General features: G+C 46.4%; 12 non-coding genes across 12 annotated transcripts; all 12 read right to left on the bottom strand.

Annotated features, from left to right (window-relative positions):
• Positions 1 to 3,730: 3,730 nt before the first annotated feature.
• trnav-uac (transfer RNA valine (anticodon UAC)) lies at positions 3,731 to 3,803 on the bottom strand. The gene has a single exon. It is a non-coding gene; the product is annotated as a tRNA-Val (tRNA).
• Positions 3,804 to 4,928: 1,125 nt separating this feature from the next.
• Positions 4,929 to 5,010, bottom strand: trnal-aag (transfer RNA leucine (anticodon AAG)). Its single transcript has one exon. It is a non-coding gene; the product is annotated as a tRNA-Leu (tRNA).
• A 1,661-nt stretch (positions 5,011 to 6,671) lies between these two features.
• On the bottom strand, positions 6,672 to 6,744 carry trnav-uac (transfer RNA valine (anticodon UAC)). The gene has a single exon. It is a non-coding gene; the product is annotated as a tRNA-Val (tRNA).
• Positions 6,745 to 7,869: 1,125 nt separating this feature from the next.
• On the bottom strand, positions 7,870 to 7,951 carry trnal-aag (transfer RNA leucine (anticodon AAG)). The gene has a single exon. It is a non-coding gene; the product is annotated as a tRNA-Leu (tRNA).
• A 1,660-nt stretch (positions 7,952 to 9,611) lies between these two features.
• Positions 9,612 to 9,684, bottom strand: trnav-uac (transfer RNA valine (anticodon UAC)). Its single transcript has one exon. It is a non-coding gene; the product is annotated as a tRNA-Val (tRNA).
• Positions 9,685 to 10,809: 1,125 nt separating this feature from the next.
• Positions 10,810 to 10,891, bottom strand: trnal-aag (transfer RNA leucine (anticodon AAG)). Its single transcript has one exon. It is a non-coding gene; the product is annotated as a tRNA-Leu (tRNA).
• Positions 10,892 to 12,551: 1,660 nt separating this feature from the next.
• trnav-uac (transfer RNA valine (anticodon UAC)) lies at positions 12,552 to 12,624 on the bottom strand. The gene has a single exon. It is a non-coding gene; the product is annotated as a tRNA-Val (tRNA).
• A 1,125-nt stretch (positions 12,625 to 13,749) lies between these two features.
• trnal-aag (transfer RNA leucine (anticodon AAG)) lies at positions 13,750 to 13,831 on the bottom strand. Its single transcript has one exon. It is a non-coding gene; the product is annotated as a tRNA-Leu (tRNA).
• Positions 13,832 to 15,491: 1,660 nt separating this feature from the next.
• trnav-uac (transfer RNA valine (anticodon UAC)) lies at positions 15,492 to 15,564 on the bottom strand. Its single transcript has one exon. It is a non-coding gene; the product is annotated as a tRNA-Val (tRNA).
• A 1,125-nt stretch (positions 15,565 to 16,689) lies between these two features.
• On the bottom strand, positions 16,690 to 16,771 carry trnal-aag (transfer RNA leucine (anticodon AAG)). The gene has a single exon. It is a non-coding gene; the product is annotated as a tRNA-Leu (tRNA).
• Positions 16,772 to 18,431: 1,660 nt separating this feature from the next.
• Positions 18,432 to 18,504, bottom strand: trnav-uac (transfer RNA valine (anticodon UAC)). The gene has a single exon. It is a non-coding gene; the product is annotated as a tRNA-Val (tRNA).
• A 1,125-nt stretch (positions 18,505 to 19,629) lies between these two features.
• On the bottom strand, positions 19,630 to 19,711 carry trnal-aag (transfer RNA leucine (anticodon AAG)). The gene has a single exon. It is a non-coding gene; the product is annotated as a tRNA-Leu (tRNA).
• Positions 19,712 to 20,509: the final 798 nt, after the last annotated feature.

The following is a 20,509-nucleotide window of genomic DNA, read 5'->3' as shown; positions in this document are numbered from 1 at the left end:
GATGTGAAGAGCTCTCACGCCTGAGTCACCGTCACGTCTCTGGTTGCTGAGTGAATCACAACGAAGGACTTTCTCCAGAGCTGCAACTGCCTCACTTCCCCACTCGCCCTCCCCGTTTACATTTTCCTGCTCGTCAGTGATTTAATGAAAACCAAATGGATGCGATGTCATTCTGTAGCCTCTCTGTCGATTCCTCCGTTTCCGTTCCAACCTGGCTTAGATCTCGGGGCGCACCTTAATACTAGCGACGCTATGAAAGCACAGGTCCAGAGGTTCCTCTGAGAGTGGAATTTCTTTCATTGCTGTTGCTGATTGAATGAGCCACTAACGTGCGAACTGCTCCAAAACATGATTCAGGACCTCTGGTGCCAATTCTCACACGTTGAATAACGACAGACACCTTCCAAATGAGGTCTTTCAGAGACGACTTTGGGATACATTTGACAGACAGACTAGTTGAGGAATCCGTGGTGCACTGTGACACCAGCACATCAGCTTCTTCCCTGTCTTTGAACCGGGCCGCCTGCGCAAGGAATGCGAATGCGGTAATGCTTTTCGTGGAAGGATCAGAAGGGGGTAACTACACTCTCAAACAGAATGGCATATGATCAGAACCAGGTTGGAGAAAAACTTTACAATGCTTTTGCACAGTAATTAAACGGAGCGGCATTGCATTGCACTACGAGCGACGATTTATTCGAGCAAACTCGAAGGCAGGTTTGCACATGGGAAAGCAAGCAAGAAAGCTCTGTTCTTGTCGATGTCAAAGGCTGCAGTTGAAGAGCAAAGCAGTTTCTGCCCAGTTGCGAACTGGGGACCTTTCGCGTGTAAGGCGAACGTGATGACCACTACACTACAGAAACAAGCCTCGGTCGTCCCCGCTGCAGCTCAGTGGCATCCAGCACTGAAAGTTGAAGCCATTCGACCTTTCACCTTTCTGTTTCCGTTAGCTCGTTGTTTAATGGGACTTGTTTAATTTTGGCTATGTGGTGAGCATGGACGAGATACACCGAAGTATCTGTTTCCACGCGGTGTACCCCAATAACGTTGTGTCGCTTACACCTGCTTTAAAGAATTACGTTTTTGCGGAGCTTACCGTCGCAGTCTGTGGCAAAATCTTTTCGTCTGTTCGACTGCTCACGGGAAAGGTAGCATTGTGAAACACTGCAGAAACGAACGACTTCCTTACTTTTGCTCCGACTGACCATACTCCGTGAAAATTTCCCAGATTCTCAGTTGAGGATTTTTGCAGCTGGAAGTTACCTCAGAAACCCTGTTAATTCGTAATGTATTGAGCGAATCGCAAAACAGAAAGCATTTAACACGGAACACAAACAAAACGGGAAAACCAAATGCATTTTCAGACACAGCGAGCATGAATGCTAAATGTGAGACAGTCAGGGGGCATGAGCCATAACGTAATCACACAACTAACAACAGGGCAATTCCAAACTACTCTTTCAAACATACTGGAGCCTGAGTGCACCACCACTTCCCAGACAATGCTGCAAAGAGACAAAAAAAGAACATAATAAGAATGGGCCATAAAAAGTGAATTTCACCAATCACAGTCTCGATTAGATTACCTTTCCCTTCCGATGACTCCAGGACTGAAATGAAGGAAGTGGGAGAAATTCAATAACATATGACATCGAAATACATTGGAACGATTTTCTCATTGGCCAGAAAACCAAATAACGACGAGTCGAATCACCGCAGGACTCTGTTTCGCAACAACGATGAAATAGCAGTCTCCATTCGGTTCCAGTAAAAGCTCAACTTGCCTGGAACAGAAAGCAAGAGTAGAGCCGCTGGCGATTTTCCGCGCGGGAGGCGAACACGAGCATGACAGCACAGACACTTTGGAAAATTCGGCACTTACCAACACCACAATCAATTCCCCGGGATGCAAACTCATTTTGCTTCTGTTTTAAACAGAAATGCCGCAGGGGATCGAAACAGCATTTAAACTAGCTGCTCCGCAGAAATGGCAGCGGTGGGATTCGAACCCACGCCTCTGTCGAGGCTGGAGCCTTAATACAGCGCCTTAGACCGCTCGGCCACACTACCAACACGCCCACGACTCCATTTTCTTGCACTTCCAATTGTGTTCCTGCATAACAACAGATGTAAACTCACGTGAAAAGGGTTCCATGATCCCTCTCCGACTCGCACAGCTGCTGGGATGTGCCCGTCTACAATATCAATTTCTCAGCAGTTAACGATAGCCCATCAATCCAGACAAAAATCACTGGTAAACTGAGTCTATCTTCTCAGACTTCGATTCAGCTACAGATGTATCTGTGAGTGCGTGAGAATATATGATCGATTATGATTGGGTCAAATTACCATGAGCTACTTGACATTACTGCAATTTCGATTCTTGCTTTGCTCAATGATTTCACCCATTGCTCGAAACAGGACAACTTTCACGTTTACACGGAACATGAAACACACCGGACTACAGGGGAAATGCACAAAGCTGAGCAGGCCGTGTCCCAAATCATACCGTGCAGCATAGTTTCAGTCACTGTGTCTGTTTTGCAGAATAAGGTTCCCAAAGAATGTTCCACCCTAAAACCGGAGGTAGCATTACAATTCGAGAAGGACAGATTACATTGTGAGGAAGGTCTGACCTCGGGGCCGGTTCGAGATGCCACTTTCCTTGCCTTTTACCTAACCGTGCAATTTGCTGCAGATTGCACCTGGACATGAGCCTCATGGATACCAACTGAGTTGGAAACCTGTGTGGGAATCGATGAGAATAAGCGACTCAATAAAGTTTAACAAGTTCCATTGTGCTTTTTAGAAATGCAGTTTCTCTTCACCTCAATCCAAAAGGCAGTTTCCGAACATAGTAACAGAAGTCAAAAGGTAATTACCTCACCCCACCCCCACTCCGGAAGAGGTGCTAACTGCCCTTGATTGCTTTTTGTTCACGATGTGAAGAGCTCTCACGCCTGAGTCACCGTCACGTCTCTGGTTGCTGAGTGAATCACAACGAAGGACTTTCTCCAGAGCTGCAACTGCCTCACTTCCCCACTCGCCCTCCCCGTTTACATTTTCCTGCTCGTCAGTGATTTAATGAAAACCAAATGGATGCGATGTCATTCTGTAGCCTCTCTGTCGATTCCTCCGTTTCCGTTCCAACCTGGCTTAGATCTCGGGGCGCACCTTAATACTAGCGACGCTATGAAAGCACAGGTCCAGAGGTTCCTCTGAGAGTGGAATTTCTTTCATTGCTGTTGCTGATTGAATGATCCACTAACGTGCGAACTGCTCCAAAACATGATTCAGGACCTCTGGTGCCAATTCTCACACGTTGAATAACGACAGACACCTTCCAAATGAGGTCTTTCAGAGACGACTTTGGGATACATTTGACAGACAGACTAGTTGAGGAATCCGTGGTGCACTGTGACACCAGCACATCAGCTTCTTCCCTGTCTTTGAACCGGGCCGCCTGCGCAAGGAATGCGAATGCGGTAATGCTTTTCGTGGAAGGATCAGAAGGGGGTAACTACACTCTCAAACAGAATGGCATATGATCAGAACCAGGTTGGAGAAAAACTTTACAATGCTTTTGCACAGTAATTAAACGGAGCGGCATTGCATTGCACTACGAGCGACGATTTATTCGAGCAAACTCGAAGGCAGGTTTGCACATGGGAAAGCAAGCAAGAAAGCTCCGTTCTTGTCGATGTCAAAGGCTGCAGTTGAAGAGCAAAGCAGTTTCTGCCCAGTTTCGAACTGGGGACCTTTCGCGTGTAAGGCGAACGTGATTACCACTACACTACAGAAACAAGCCTCGGTCGTCCCCGCTGCAGCTCAGTGGCATCCAGCACTGAAAGTTGAAGCCATTCGACCTTTCACCTTTCTGTTTCCGTTAGCTCGTTGTTTAATGGGACTTGTTTAATTTTGGCTATGTGGTGAGCATGGACGAGATACACCGAAGTATCTGTTTCCACGCGGTGTACCCCAATAACGTTGTGTCGCTTACACCTGCTTTAAAGAATTACGTTTTTGCGGAGCTTACCGTCGCAGTCTGTGGCAAAATCTTTTCGTCTGTTCGACTGCTCACGGGAAAGGTAGCATTGTGAAACACTGCAGAAACGAACGACTTCCTTACTTTTGCTCCGACTGACCATACTCCGTGAAAATTTCCCAGATTCTCAGTTGAGGATTTTTGCAGCTGGAAGTTACCTCAGAAACCCTGTTAATTCGTAATGTATTGAGCGAATCGCAAAACAGAAAGCATTTAACACGGAACACAAACAAAACGGGAAAACCAAATGCATTTTCAGACACAGCGAGCATGAATGCTAAATGTGAGACAGTCAGGGGGCATGAGCCATAACGTAATCACACAACTAACAACAGGGCAATTCCAAACTACTCTTTCAAACATACTGGAGCCTGAGTGCACCACCACTTCCCAGACAATGCTGCAAAGAGACAAAAAAAGAACATAATAAGAATGGGCCATAAAAAGTGAATTTCACCAATCACAGTCTCGATTAGATTACCTTTCCCTTCCGATGACTCCAGGACTGAAATGAAGGAAGTGGGAGAAATTCAATAACATATGACATCGAAATACATTGGAACGATTTTCTCATTGGCCAGAAAACCAAATAACGACGAGTCGAGTCACCGTAGGACTCTGTTTCGCAACAACGATGAAATAGCAGTCTCCATTCGGTTCCAGTAAAAGCTCAACTTGCCTGGAACAGAAAGCAAGAGTAATGCCGCTGGCGATTTTCCGCGCGGGAGGCGAACACGAGCATGACAGCACAGACACTTTGGAAAATTCGGCACTTACCAACACCACAATCAATTCCCCGGGATGCAAACTCATTTTGCTTCTGTTTTAAACAGAAATGCCGCAGGGGATCGAAACAGCATTTAAACTAGCTGCTCCGCAGAAATGGCAGCGGTGGGATTCGAACCCACGCCTCTGTCGAGACTGGAGCCTTAATCCAGCGCCTTAGACCGCTCGGCCACACTACCAACACGCCCACGACTCCATTTTCTTGCACTTCCAATTGTGTTCCTGCATAACAACAGATGTAAACTCACGTGAAAAGGGTTCCATGATCCCTCTCCGACTCGCACAGCTGCTGGGATGTGCCCGTCTACAATATCAATTTCTCAGCAGTTAACGATAGCCCATCAATCCAGACAAAAATCACTGGTAAACTGAGTCTATCTTCTCAGACTTCGATTCAGCTACAGATGTATCTGTGAGTGCGTGAGAATATATGATCGATTATGATTGGGTCAAATTACCATGAGCTACTTGACATTACTGCAATTTCGATTCTTGCTTTGCTCAATGATTTCACCCATTGCTCGAAACAGGACAACTTTCACGTTTACACGGAACATGAAACACACCGGACTACAGGGGAAATGCACAAAGCTGAGCAGGCCGTGTCCCAAATCATACCGTGCAGCATAGTTTCAGTCACTGTGTCTGTTTTGCAGAATAAGGTTCCCAAAGAATGTTCCACCCTAAAACCGGAGGTAGCATTACAATTCGAGAAGGACAGATTACATTGTGAGGAAGGTCTGACCTCGGGGCCGGTTCGAGATGCCACTTTCCTTGCCTTTTACCTAACCGTGCAATTTGCTGCAGATTGCACCTGGACATGAGCCTCATGGATACCAACTGAGTTGGAAACCTGTGTGGGAATCGATGAGAATAAGCGACTCAATAAAGTTTAACAAGTTCCATGGTGCTTTTTAGAAATGCAGTTTCTCTTCACCTCAATCCAAAAGGCAGTTTCCGAACATAGTAACAGAAGTCAAAAGGTAATTACCTCACCCCACCCCCACTCCGGAAGAGGTGCTAACTGCCCTTGATTGCTTTTTGTTCACGATGTGAAGAGCTCTCACGCCTGAGTCACCGTCACGTCTCTGGTTGCTGAGTGAATCACAACGAAGGACTTTCTCCAGAGCTGCAACTGCCTCACTTCCCCACTCGCCCTCCCCGTTTACATTTTCCTGCTCGTCAGTGATTTAATGAAAACCAAATGGATGCGATGTCATTCTGTAGCCTCTCTGTCGATTCCTCCGTTTCCGTTCCAACCTGGCTTAGATCTCGGGGCGCACCTTAATACTAGCGACGCTATGAAAGCACAGGTCCAGAGGTTCCTCTGAGAGTGGAATTTCTTTCATTGCTGTTGCTGATTGAATGAGCCACTAACGTGCGAACTGCTCCAAAACATGATTCAGGACCTCTGGTGCCAATTCTCACACGTTGAATAACGACAGACACCTTCCAAATGAGGTCTTTCAGAGACGACTTTGGGATACATTTGACAGACAGACTAGTTGAGGAATCCGTGGTGCACTGTGACACCAGCACATCAGCTTCTTCCCTGTCTTTGAACCGGGCCGCCTGCGCAAGGAATGCGAATGCGGTAATGCTTTTCGTGGAAGGATCAGAAGGGGGTAACGACACTCTCAAACAGAATGGCATATGATCAGAACCAGGTTGGAGAAAAACTTTACAATGCTTTATGCACAGTAATTAAACGGAGCGGCATTGCATTGCACTACGAGCGACGATTTATTCGAGCAAACTCGAAGGCAGGTTTGCACATGGGAAAGCAAGCAAGAAAGCTCCGTTCTTGTCGATGTCAAAGGCTGCAGTTGAAGAGCAAAGCAGTTTCTGCCCAGTTTCGAACTGGGGACCTTTCGCGTGTAAGGCGAACGTGATGACCACTACACTACAGAAACAAGCCTCGGTCGTCCCCGCTGCAGCTCAGTGGCATCCAGCACTGAAAGTTGAAGCCATTCGACCTTTCACCTTTCTGTTTCCGTTAGCTCGTTGTTTAATGGGACTTGTTTAATTTTGGCTATGTGGTGAGCATGGACGAGATACACCGAAGTATCTGTTTCCACGCGGTGTACCCCAATAACGTTGTGTCGCTTACACCTGCTTTAAAGAATTACGTTTTTGCGGAGCTTACCGTCGCAGTCTGTGGCAAAATCTTTTCGTCTGTTCGACTGCTCACGGGAAAGGTAGCATTGTGAAACACTGCAGAAACGAACGACTTCCTTACTTTTGCTCCGACTGACCATACTCCGTGAAAATTTCCCAGATTCTCAGTTGAGGATTTTTGCAGCTGGAAGTTACCTCAGAAACCCTGTTAATTCGTAATGTATTGAGCGAATCGCAAAACAGAAAGCATTTAACACGGAACACAAACAAAACGGGAAAACCAAATGCATTTTCAGACACAGCGAGCATGAATGCTAAATGTGAGACAGTCAGGGGGCATGAGCCATAACGTAATCACACAACTAACAACAGGGCAATTCCAAACTACTCTTTCAAACATACTGGAGCCTGAGTGCACCACCACTTCCCAGACAATGCTGCAAAGAGACAAAAAAAGAACATAATAAGAATGGGCCATAAAAAGTGAATTTCACCAATCACAGTCTCGATTAGATTACCTTTCCCTTCCGATGACTCCAGGACTGAAATGAAGGAAGTGGGAGAAATTCAATAACATATGACATCGAAATACATTGGAACGATTTTCTCATTGGCCAGAAAACCAAATAACGACGAGTCGAGTCACCGTAGGACTCTGTTTCGCAACAACGATGAAATAGCAGTCTCCATTCGGTTCCAGTAAAAGCTCAACTTGCCTGGAACAGAAAGCAAGAGTAGAGCCGCTGGCGATTTTCCGCGCGGGAGGCGAACACGAGCATGACAGCACAGACACTTTGGAAAATTCGGCACTTACCAACACCACAATCAATTCCCCGGGATGCAAACTCATTTTGCTTCTGTTTTAAACAGAAATGCCGCAGGGGATCGAAACAGCATTTAAACTAGCTGCTCCGCAGAAATGGCAGCGGTGGGATTCGAACCCACGCCTCTGTCGAGACTGGAGCCTTAATCCAGCGCCTTAGACCGCTCGGCCACACTACCAACACGCCCACGACTCCATTTTCTTGCACTTCCAATTGTGTTCCTGCATAACAACAGATGTAAACTCACGTGAAAAGGGTTCCATGATCCCTCTCCGACTCGCACAGCTGCTGGGATGTGCCCGTCTACAATATCAATTTCTCAGCAGTTAACGATAGCCCATCAATCCAGACAAAAATCACTGGTAAACTGAGTCTATCTTCTCAGACTTCGATTCAGCTACAGATGTATCTGTGAGTGCGTGAGAATATATGATCGATTATGATTGGGTCAAATTACCATGAGCTACTTGACATTACTGCAATTTCGATTCTTGCTTTGCTCAATGATTTCACCCATTGCTCGAAACAGGACAACTTTCACGTTTACACGGAACATGAAACACACCGGACTACAGGGGAAATGCACAAAGCTGAGCAGGCCGTGTCCCAAATCATACCGTGCAGCATAGTTTCAGTCACTGTGTCTGTTTTGCAGAATAAGGTTCCCAAAGAATGTTCCACCCTAAAACCGGAGGTAGCATTACAATTCGAGAAGGACAGATTACATTGTGAGGAAGGTCTGACCTCGGGGCCGGTTCGAGATGCCACTTTCCTTGCCTTTTACCTAACCGTGCAATTTGCTGCAGATTGCACCTGGACATGAGCCTCATGGATACCAACTGAGTTGGAAACCTGTGTGGGAATCGATGAGAATAAGCGACTCAATAAAGTTTAACAAGTTCCATGGTGCTTTTTAGAAATGCAGTTTCTCTTCACCTCAATCCAAAAGGCAGTTTCCGAACATAGTAACAGAAGTCAAAAGGTAATTACCTCACCCCACCCCCACTCCGGAAGAGGTGCTAACTGCCCTTGATTGCTTTTTGTTCACGATGTGAAGAGCTCTCACGCCTGAGTCACCGTCACGTCTCTGGTTGCTGAGTGAATCACAACGAAGGACTTTCTCCAGAGCTGCAACTGCCTCACTTCCCCACTCGCCCTCCCCGTTTACATTTTCCTGCTCGTCAGTGATTTAATGAAAACCAAATGGATGCGATGTCATTCTGTAGCCTCTCTGTCGATTCCTCCGTTTCCGTTCCAACCTGGCTTAGATCTCGGGGCGCACCTTAATACTAGCGACGCTATGAAAGCACAGGTCCAGAGGTTCCTCTGAGAGTGGAATTTCTTTCATTGCTGTTGCTGATTGAATGAGCCACTAACGTGCGAACTGCTCCAAAACATGATTCAGGACCTCTGGTGCCAATTCTCACACGTTGAATAACGACAGACACCTTCCAAATGAGGTCTTTCAGAGACGACTTTGGGATACATTTGACAGACAGACTAGTTGAGGAATCCGTGGTGCACTGTGACACCAGCACATCAGCTTCTTCCCTGTCTTTGAACCGGGCCGCCTGCGCAAGGAATGCGAATGCGGTAATGCTTTTCGTGGAAGGATCAGAAGGGGGTAACGACACTCTCAAACAGAATGGCATATGATCAGAACCAGGTTGGAGAAAAACTTTACAATGCTTTTGCACAGTAATTAAACGGAGCGGCATTGCATTGCACTACGAGCGACGATTTATTCGAGCAAACTCGAAGGCAGGTTTGCACATGGGAAAGCAAGCAAGAAAGCTCCGTTCTTGTCGATGTCAAAGGCTGCAGTTGAAGAGCAAAGCAGTTTCTGCCCAGTTTCGAACTGGGGACCTTTCGCGTGTAAGGCGAACGTGATGACCACTACACTACAGAAACAAGCCTCGGTCGTCCCCGCTGCAGCTCAGTGGCATCCAGCACTGAAAGTTGAAGCCATTCGACCTTTCACCTTTCTGTTTCCGTTAGCTCGTTGTTTAATGGGACTTGTTTAATTTTGGCTATGTGGTGAGCATGGACGAGATACACCGAAGTATCTGTTTCCACGCGGTGTACCCCAATAACGTTGTGTCGCTTACACCTGCTTTAAAGAATTACGTTTTTGCGGAGCTTACCGTCGCAGTCTGTGGCAAAATCTTTTCGTCTGTTCGACTGCTCACGGGAAAGGTAGCATTGTGAAACACTGCAGAAACGAACGACTTCCTTACTTTTGCTCCGACTGACCATACTCCGTGAAAATTTCCCAGATTCTCAGTTGAGGATTTTTGCAGCTGGAAGTTACCTCAGAAACCCTGTTAATTCGTAATGTATTGAGCGAATCGCAAAACAGAAAGCATTTAACACGGAACACAAACAAAACGGGAAAACCAAATGCATTTTCAGACACAGCGAGCATGAATGCTAAATGTGAGACAGTCAGGGGGCATGAGCCATAACGTAATCACACAACTAACAACAGGGCAATTCCAAACTACTCTTTCAAACATACTGGAGCCTGAGTGCACCACCACTTCCCAGACAATGCTGCAAAGAGACAAAAAAAGAACATAATAAGAATGGGCCATAAAAAGTGAATTTCACCAATCACAGTCTCGATTAGATTACCTTTCCCTTCCGATGACTCCAGGACTGAAATGAAGGAAGTGGGAGAAATTCAATAACATATGACATCGAAATACATTGGAACGATTTTCTCATTGGCCAGAAAACCAAATAACGACGAGTCGAGTCACCGTAGGACTCTGTTTCGCAACAACGATGAAATAGCAGTCTCCATTCGGTTCCAGTAAAAGCTCAACTTGCCTGGAACAGAAAGCAAGAGTAGAGCCGCTGGCGATTTTCCGCGCGGGAGGCGAACACGAGCATGACAGCACAGACACTTTGGAAAATTCGGCACTTACCAACACCACAATCAATTCCCCGGGATGCAAACTCATTTTGCTTCTGTTTTAAACAGAAATGCCGCAGGGGATCGAAACAGCATTTAAACTAGCTGCTCCGCAGAAATGGCAGCGGTGGGATTCGAACCCACGCCTCTGTCGAGACTGGAGCCTTAATCCAGCGCCTTAGACCGCTCGGCCACACTACCAACACGCCCACGACTCCATTTTCTTGCACTTCCAATTGTGTTCCTGCATAACAACAGATGTAAACTCACGTGAAAAGGGTTCCATGATCCCTCTCCGACTCGCACAGCTGCTGGGATGTGCCCGTCTACAATATCAATTTCTCAGCAGTTAACGATAGCCCATCAATCCAGACAAAAATCACTGGTAAACTGAGTCTATCTTCTCAGACTTCGATTCAGCTACAGATGTATCTGTGAGTGCGTGAGAATATATGATCGATTATGATTGGGTCAAATTACCATGAGCTACTTGACATTACTGCAATTTCGATTCTTGCTTTGCTCAATGATTTCACCCATTGCTCGAAACAGGACAACTTTCACGTTTACACGGAACATGAAACACACCGGACTACAGGGGAAATGCACAAAGCTGAGCAGGCCGTGTCCCAAATCATACCGTGCAGCATAGTTTCAGTCACTGTGTCTGTTTTGCAGAATAAGGTTCCCAAAGAATGTTCCACCCTAAAACCGGAGGTAGCATTACAATTCGAGAAGGACAGATTACATTGTGAGGAAGGTCTGACCTCGGGGCCGGTTCGAGATGCCACTTTCCTTGCCTTTTACCTAACCGTGCAATTTGCTGCAGATTGCACCTGGACATGAGCCTCATGGATACCAACTGAGTTGGAAACCTGTGTGGGAATCGATGAGAATAAGCGACTCAATAAAGTTTAACAAGTTCCATGGTGCTTTTTAGAAATGCAGTTTCTCTTCACCTCAATCCAAAAGGCAGTTTCCGAACATAGTAACAGAAGTCAAAAGGTAATTACCTCACCCCACCCCCACTCCGGAAGAGGTGCTAACTGCCCTTGATTGCTTTTTGTTCACGATGTGAAGAGCTCTCACGCCTGAGTCACCGTCACGTCTCTGGTTGCTGAGTGAATCACAACGAAGGACTTTCTCCAGAGCTGCAACTGCCTCACTTCCCCACTCGCCCTCCCCGTTTACATTTTCCTGCTCGTCAGTGATTTAATGAAAACCAAATGGATGCGATGTCATTCTGTAGCCTCTCTGTCGATTCCTCCGTTTCCGTTCCAACCTGGCTTAGATCTCGGGGCGCACCTTAATACTAGCGACGCTATGAAAGCACAGGTCCAGAGGTTCCTCTGAGAGTGGAATTTCTTTCATTGCTGTTGCTGATTGAATGAGCCACTAACGTGCGAACTGCTCCAAAACATGATTCAGGACCTCTGGTGCCAATTCTCACACGTTGAATAACGACAGACACCTTCCAAATGAGGTCTTTCAGAGACGACTTTGGGATACATTTGACAGACAGACTAGTTGAGGAATCCGTGGTGCACTGTGACACCAGCACATCAGCTTCTTCCCTGTCTTTGAACCGGGCCGCCTGCGCAAGGAATGCGAATGCGGTAATGCTTTTCGTGGAAGGATCAGAAGGGGGTAACGACACTCTCAAACAGAATGGCATATGATCAGAACCAGGTTGGAGAAAAACTTTACAATGCTTTTGCACAGTAATTAAACGGAGCGGCATTGCATTGCACTACGAGCGACGATTTATTCGAGCAAACTCGAAGGCAGGTTTGCACATGGGAAAGCAAGCAAGAAAGCTCCGTTCTTGTCGATGTCAAAGGCTGCAGTTGAAGAGCAAAGCAGTTTCTGCCCAGTTTCGAACTGGGGACCTTTCGCGTGTAAGGCGAACGTGATGACCACTACACTACAGAAACAAGCCTCGGTCGTCCCCGCTGCAGCTCAGTGGCATCCAGCACTGAAAGTTGAAGCCATTCGACCTTTCACCTTTCTGTTTCCGTTAGCTCGTTGTTTAATGGGACTTGTTTAATTTTGGCTATGTGGTGAGCATGGACGAGATACACCGAAGTATCTGTTTCCACGCGGTGTACCCCAATAACGTTGTGTCGCTTACACCTGCTTTAAAGAATTACGTTTTTGCGGAGCTTACCGTCGCAGTCTGTGGCAAAATCTTTTCGTCTGTTCGACTGCTCACGGGAAAGGTAGCATTGTGAAACACTGCAGAAACGAACGACTTCCTTACTTTTGCTCCGACTGACCATACTCCGTGAAAATTTCCCAGATTCTCAGTTGAGGATTTTTGCAGCTGGAAGTTACCTCAGAAACCCTGTTAATTCGTAATGTATTGAGCGAATCGCAAAACAGAAAGCATTTAACACGGAACACAAACAAAACGGGAAAACCAAATGCATTTTCAGACACAGCGAGCATGAATGCTAAATGTGAGACAGTCAGGGGGCATGAGCCATAACGTAATCACACAACTAACAACAGGGCAATTCCAAACTACTCTTTCAAACATACTGGAGCCTGAGTGCACCACCACTTCCCAGACAATGCTGCAAAGAGACAAAAAAAGAACATAATAAGAATGGGCCATAAAAAGTGAATTTCACCAATCACAGTCTCGATTAGATTACCTTTCCCTTCCGATGACTCCAGGACTGAAATGAAGGAAGTGGGAGAAATTCAATAACATATGACATCGAAATACATTGGAACGATTTTTTCATTGGCCAGAAAACCAAATAACGACGAGTCGAGTCACCGCAGGACTCTGTTTCGCAACAACGATGAAATAGCAGTCTCCATTCGGTTCCAGTAAAAGCTCAACTTGCCTGGAACAGAAAGCAAGAGTAGAGCCGCTGGCGATTTTCCGCGCGGGAGGCGAACACGAGCATGACAGCACAGACACTTTGGAAAATTCGGCACTTACCAACACCACAATCAATTCCCCGGGATGCAAACTCATTTTGCTTCTGTTTTAAACAGAAATGCCGCAGGGGATCGAAACAGCATTTAAACTAGCTGCTCCGCAGAAATGGCAGCGGTGGGATTCGAACCCACGCCTCTGTCGAGGCTGGAGCCTTAATCCAGCGCCTTAGACCGCTCGGCCACACTACCAACACGCCCACGACTCCATTTTCTTGCACTTCCAATTGTGTTCCTGCATAACAACAGATGTAAACTCACGTGAAAAGGGTTCCATGATCCCTCTCCGACTCGCACAGCTGCTGGGATGTGCCCGTCTACAATATCAATTTCTCAGCAGTTAACGATAGCCCATCAATCCAGACAAAAATCACTGGTAAACTGAGTCTATCTTCTCAGACTTCGATTCAGCTACAGATGTATCTGTGAGTGCGTGAGAATATATGATCGATTATGATTGGGTCAAATTACCATGAGCTACTTGACATTACTGCAATTTCGATTCTTGCTTTGCTCAATGATTTCACCCATTGCTCGAAACAGGACAACTTTCACGTTTACACGGAACATGAAACACACCGGACTACAGGGGAAATGCACAAAGCTGAGCAGGCCGTGTCCCAAATCATACCGTGCAGCATAGTTTCAGTCACTGTGTCTGTTTTGCAGAATAAGGTTCCCAAAGAATGTTCCACCCTAAAACCGGAGGTAGCATTACAATTCGAGAAGGACAGATTACATTGTGAGGAAGGTCTGACCTCGGGGCCGGTTCGAGATGCCACTTTCCTTGCCTTTTACCTAACCGTGCAATTTGCTGCAGATTGCACCTGGACATGAGCCTCATGGATACCAACTGAGTTGGAAACCTGTGTGGGAATCGATGAGAATAAGCGACTCAATAAAGTTTAACAAGTTCCATGGTGCTTTTTAGAAATGCAGTTTCTCTTCACCTCAATCCAAAAGGCAGTTTCCGAACATAGTAACAGAAGTCAAAAGGTAATTACCTCACCCCACCCCCACTCCGGAAGAGGTGCTAACTGCCCTTGATTGCTTTTTGTTCACGATGTGAAGAGCTCTCACGCCTGAGTCACCGTCACGTCTCTGGTTGCTGAGTGAATCACAACGAAGGACTTTCTCCAGAGCTGCAACTGCCTCACTTCCCCACTCGCCCTCCCCGTTTACATTTTCCTGCTCGTCAGTGATTTAATGAAAACCAAATGGATGCGATGTCATTCTGTAGCCTCTCTGTCGATTCCTCCGTTTCCGTTCCAACCTGGCTTAGATCTCGGGGCGCACCTTAATACTAGCGACGCTATGAAAGCACAGGTCCAGAGGTTCCTCTGAGAGTGGAATTTCTTTCATTGCTGTTGCTGATTGAATGAGCCACTAACGTGCGAACTGCTCCAAAACATGATTCAGGACCTCTGGTGCCAATTCTCACACGTTGAATAACGACAGACACCTTCCAAATGAGGTCTTTCAGAGACGACTTTGGGATACATTTGACAGACAGACTAGTTGAGGAATCCGTGGTGCACTGTGACACCAGCACATCAGCTTCTTCCCTGTCTTTGAACCGGGCCGCCTGCGCAAGGAATGCGAATGCGGTAATGCTTTTCGTGGAAGGATCAGAAGGGGGTAACTACACTCTCAAACAGAATGGCATATGATCAGAACCAGGTTGGAGAAAAACTTTACAATGCTTTTGCACAGTAATTAAACGGAGCGGCATTGCATTGCACTACGAGCGACGATTTATTCGAGCAAACTCGAAGGCAGGTTTGCACATGGGAAAGCAAGCAAGAAAGCTCCGTTCTTGTCGATGTCAAAGGCTGCAGTTGAAGAGCAAAGCAGTTTCTGCCCAGTTTCGAACTGGGGACCTTTCGCGTGTAAGGCGAACGTGATGACCACTACACTACAGAAACAAGCCTCGGTCGTCCCCGCTGCAGCTCAGTGGCATCCAGCACTGAAAGTTGAAGCCATTCGACCTTTCACCTTTCTGTTTCCGTTAGCTCGTTGTTTAATGGGACTTGTTTAATTTTGGCTATGTGGTGAGCATGGACGAGATACACCGAAGTATCTGTTTCCACGCGGTGTACCCCAATAACGTTGTGTCGCTTACACCTGCTTTAAAGAATTACGTTTTTGCGGAGCTTACCGTCGCAGTCTGTGGCAAAATCTTTTCGTCTGTTCGACTGCTCACGGGAAAGGTAGCATTGTGAAACACTGCAGAAACGAACGACTTCCTTACTTTTGCTCCGACTGACCATACTCCGTGAAAATTTCCCAGATTCTCAGTTGAGGATTTTTGCAGCTGGAAGTTACCTCAGAAACCCTGTTAATTCGTAATGTATTGAGCGAATCGCAAAACAGAAAGCATTTAACACGGAACACAAACAAAACGGGAAAACCAAATGCATTTTCAGACACAGCGAGCATGAATGCTAAATGTGAGACAGTCAGGGGGCATGAGCCATAACGTAATCACACAACTAACAACAGGGCAATTCCAAACTACTCTTTCAAACATACTGGAGCCTGAGTGCACCACCACTTCCCAGACAATGCTGCAAAGAGACAAAAAAAGAACATAATAAGAATGGGCCATAAAAAGTGAATTTCACCAATCACAGTCTCGATTAGATTACCTTTCCCTTCCGATGACTCCAGGACTGAAATGAAGGAAGTGGGAGAAATTCAATAACATATGACATCGAAATACATTGGAACGATTTTCTCATTGGCCAGAAAACCAAATAACGACGAGTCGAGTCACCGCAGGACTCTGTTTCGCAACAACGATGAAATAGCAGTCTCCATTCGGTTCCAGTAAAAGCTCAACTTGCCTGGAACAGAAAGCAAGAGTAGAGCCGCTGGCGATTTTCCGCGCGGGAGGCGAACACGAGCATGACAGCACAGACACTTTGGAAAATTCGGCACTTACCAACACCACAATCAATTCCCCGGGATGCAAACTCATTTTGCTTCTGTTTTAAACAGAAATGCCGCAGGGGATCGAAACAGCATTTAAACTAGCTGCTCCGCAGAAATGGCAGCGGTGGGATTCGAACCCACGCCTCTGTCGAGACTGGAGCCTTAATCCAGCGCCTTAGACCGCTCGGCCACACTACCAACACGCCCACGACTCCATTTTCTTGCACTTCCAATTGTGTTCCTGCATAACAACAGATGTAAACTCACGTGAAAAGGGTTCCATGATCCCTCTCCGACTCGCACAGCTGCTGGGATGTGCCCGTCTACAATATCAATTTCTCAGCAGTTAACGATAGCCCATCAATCCAGACAAAAATCACTGGTAAACTGAGTCTATCTTCTCAGACTTCGATTCAGCTACAGATGTATCTGTGAGTGCGTGAGAATATATGATCGATTATGATTGGGTCAAATTACCATGAGCTACTTGACATTACTGCAATTTCGATTCTTGCTTTGCTCAATGATTTCACCCATTGCTCGAAACAGGACAACTTTCACGTTTACACGGAACATGAAACACACCGGACTACAGGGGAAATGCACAAAGCTGAGCAGGCCGTGTCCCAAATCATACCGTGCAGCATAGTTTCAGTCACTGTGTCTGTTTTGCAGAATAAGGTTCCCAAAGAATGTTCCACCCTAAAACCGGAGGTAGCATTACAATTCGAGAAGGACAGATTACATTGTGAGGAAGGTCTGACCTCGGGGCCGGTTCGAGATGCCACTTTCCTTGCCTTTTACCTAACCGTGCAATTTGCTGCAGATTGCACCTGGACATGAGCCTCATGGATACCAACTGAGTTGGAAACCTGTGTGGGAATCGATGAGAATAAGCGACTCAATAAAGTTTAACAAGTTCCATGGTGCTTTTTAGAAATGCAGTTTCTCTTCACCTCAATCCAAAAGGCAGTTTCCGAACATAGTAACAGAAGTCAAAAGGTAATTACCTCACCCCACCCCCACTCCGGAAGAGGTGCTAACTGCCCTTGATTGCTTTTTGTTCACGATGTGAAGAGCTCTCACGCCTGAGTCACCGTCACGTCTCTGGTTGCTGAGTGAATCACAACGAAGGACTTTCTCCAGAGCTGCAACTGCCTCACTTCCCCACTCGCCCTCCCCGTTTACATTTTCCTGCTCGTCAGTGATTTAATGAAAACCAAATGGATGCGATGTCATTCTGTAGCCTCTCTGTCGATTCCTCCGTTTCCGTTCCAACCTGGCTTAGATCTCGGGGCGCACCTTAATACTAGCGACGCTATGAAAGCACAGGTCCAGAGGTTCCTCTGAGAGTGGAATTTCTTTCATTGCTGTTGCTGATTGAATGAGCCACTAACGTGCGAACTGCTCCAAAACATGATTCAGGACCTCTGGTGCCAATTCTCACACGTTGAATAACGACAGACACCTTCCAAATGAGGTCTTTCAGAGACGACTTTGGGATACATTTGACAGACAGACTAGTTGAGGAATCCGTGGTGCACTGTGACACCAGCACATCAGCTTCTTCCCTGTCTTTGAACCGGGCCGCCTGCGCAAGGAATGCGAATGCGGTAATGCTTTTCGTGGAAGGATCAGAAGGGGGTAACGACACTCTCAAACAGAATGGCATATGATCAGAACCAGGTTGGAGAAAAACTTTACAATGCTTTTGCACAGTAATTAAACGGAGCGGCATTGCATTGCACTACGAGCGACGATTTATTCGAGCAAACTCGAAGGCAGGTTTGCACATGGGAAAGCAAGCAAGAAAGCTCCGTTCTTGTCGATGTCAAAGGCTGCAGTTGAAGAGCAAAGCAGTTTCTGCCCAGTTTCGAACTGGGGACCTTTCGCGTGTAAGGCGAACGTGATGACCACTACACTACAGAAACAAGCCTCGGTCGTCCCCGCTGCAGCTCAGTGGCATCCAGCACTGAAAGTTGAAGCCATTCGACCTTTCACCTTTCTGTTTCCGTTAGCTCGTTGTTTAATGGGACTTGTTTAATTTTGGCTATGTGGTGAGCATGGACGAGATACACCGAAGTATCTGTTTCCACGCGGTGTACCCCAATAACGTTGTGTCGCTTACACCTGCTTTAAAGAATTACGTTTTTGCGGAGCTTACCGTCGCAGTCTGTGGCAAAATCTTTTCGTCTGTTCGACTGCTCACGGGAAAGGTAGCATTGTGAAACACTGCAGAAACGAACGACTTCCTTACTTTTGCTCCGACTGACCATACTCCGTGAAAATTTCCCAGATTCTCAGTTGAGGATTTTTGCAGCTGGAAGTTACCTCAGAAACCCTGTTAATTCGTAATGTATTGAGCGAATCGCAAAACAGAAAGCATTTAACACGGAACACAAACAAAACGGGAAAACCAAATGCATTTTCAGACACAGCGAGCATGAATGCTAAATGTGAGACAGTCAGGGGGCATGAGCCATAACGTAATCACACAACTAACAACAGGGCAATTCCAAACTACTCTTTCAAACATACTGGAGCCTGAGTGCACCACCACTTCCCAGACAATGCTGCAAAGAGACAAAAAAAGAACATAATAAGAATGGGCCATAAAAAGTGAATTTCACCAATCACAGTCTCGATTAGATTACCTTTCCCTTCCGATGACTCCAGGACTGAAATGAAGGAAGTGGGAGAAATTCAATAACATATGACATCGAAATACATTGGAACGATTTTCTCATTGGCCAGAAAACCAAATAACGACGAGTCGAGTCACCGTAGGACTCTGTTTCGCAACAACGATGAAATAGCAGTCTCCATTCGGTTCCAGTAAAAGCTCAACTTGCCTGGAACAGAAAGCAAGAGTAATGCCGCTGGCGATTTTCCGCGCGGGAGGCGAACACGAGCATGACAGCACAGACACTTTGGAAAATTCGGCACTTACCAACACCACAATCAATTCCCCGGGATGCAAACTCATTTTGCTTCTGTTTTAAACAGAAATGCCGCAGGGGATCGAAACAGCATTTAAACTAGCTGCTCCGCAGAAATGGCAGCGGTGGGATTCGAACCCACGCCTCTGTCGAGACTGGAGCCTTAATCCAGCGCCTTAGACCGCTCGGCCACACTACCAACACGCCCACGACTCCATTTTCTTGCACTTCCAATTGTGTTCCTGCATAACAACAGATGTAAACTCACGTGAAAAGGGTTCCATGATCCCTCTCCGACTCGCACAGCTGCTGGGATGTGCCCGTCTACAATATCAATTTCTCAGCAGTTAACGATAGCCCATCAATCCAGACAAAAATCACTGGTAAACTGAGTCTATCTTCTCAGACTTCGATTCAGCTACAGATGTATCTGTGAGTGCGTGAGAATATATGATCGATTATGATTGGGTCAAATTACCATGAGCTACTTGACATTACTGCAATTTCGATTCTTGCTTTGCTCAATGATTTCACCCATTGCTCGAAACAGGACAACTTTCACGTTTACACGGAACATGAAACACACCGGACTACAGGGGAAATGCACAAAGCTGAGCAGGCCGTGTCCCAAATCATACCGTGCAGCATAGTTTCAGTCACTGTGTCTGTTTTGCAGAATAAGGTTCCCAAAGAATGTTCCACCCTAAAACCGGAGGTAGCATTACAATTCGAGAAGGACAGATTACATTGTGAGGAAGGTCTGACCTCGGGGCCGGTTCGAGATGCCACTTTCCTTGCCTTTTACCTAACCGTGCAATTTGCTGCAGATTGCACCTGGACATGAGCCTCATGGATACCAACTGAGTTGGAAACCTGTGTGGGAATCGATGAGAATAAGCGACTCAATAAAGTTTAACAAGTTCCATGGTGCTTTTTAGAAATGCAGTTTCTCTTCACCTCAATCCAAAAGGCAGTTTCCGAACATAGTAACAGAAGT

The sequence above is a fragment of the Chiloscyllium punctatum genome, chromosome 18 (assembly GCF_047496795.1).
Source record: "Chiloscyllium punctatum isolate Juve2018m chromosome 18, sChiPun1.3, whole genome shotgun sequence".
NCBI lineage: Eukaryota > Metazoa > Chordata > Chondrichthyes > Orectolobiformes > Hemiscylliidae > Chiloscyllium > Chiloscyllium punctatum.
The sequence above is the reverse complement of the archived record's forward strand: the minus strand, read 5'-3'. Positions and strand labels throughout refer to the sequence as shown.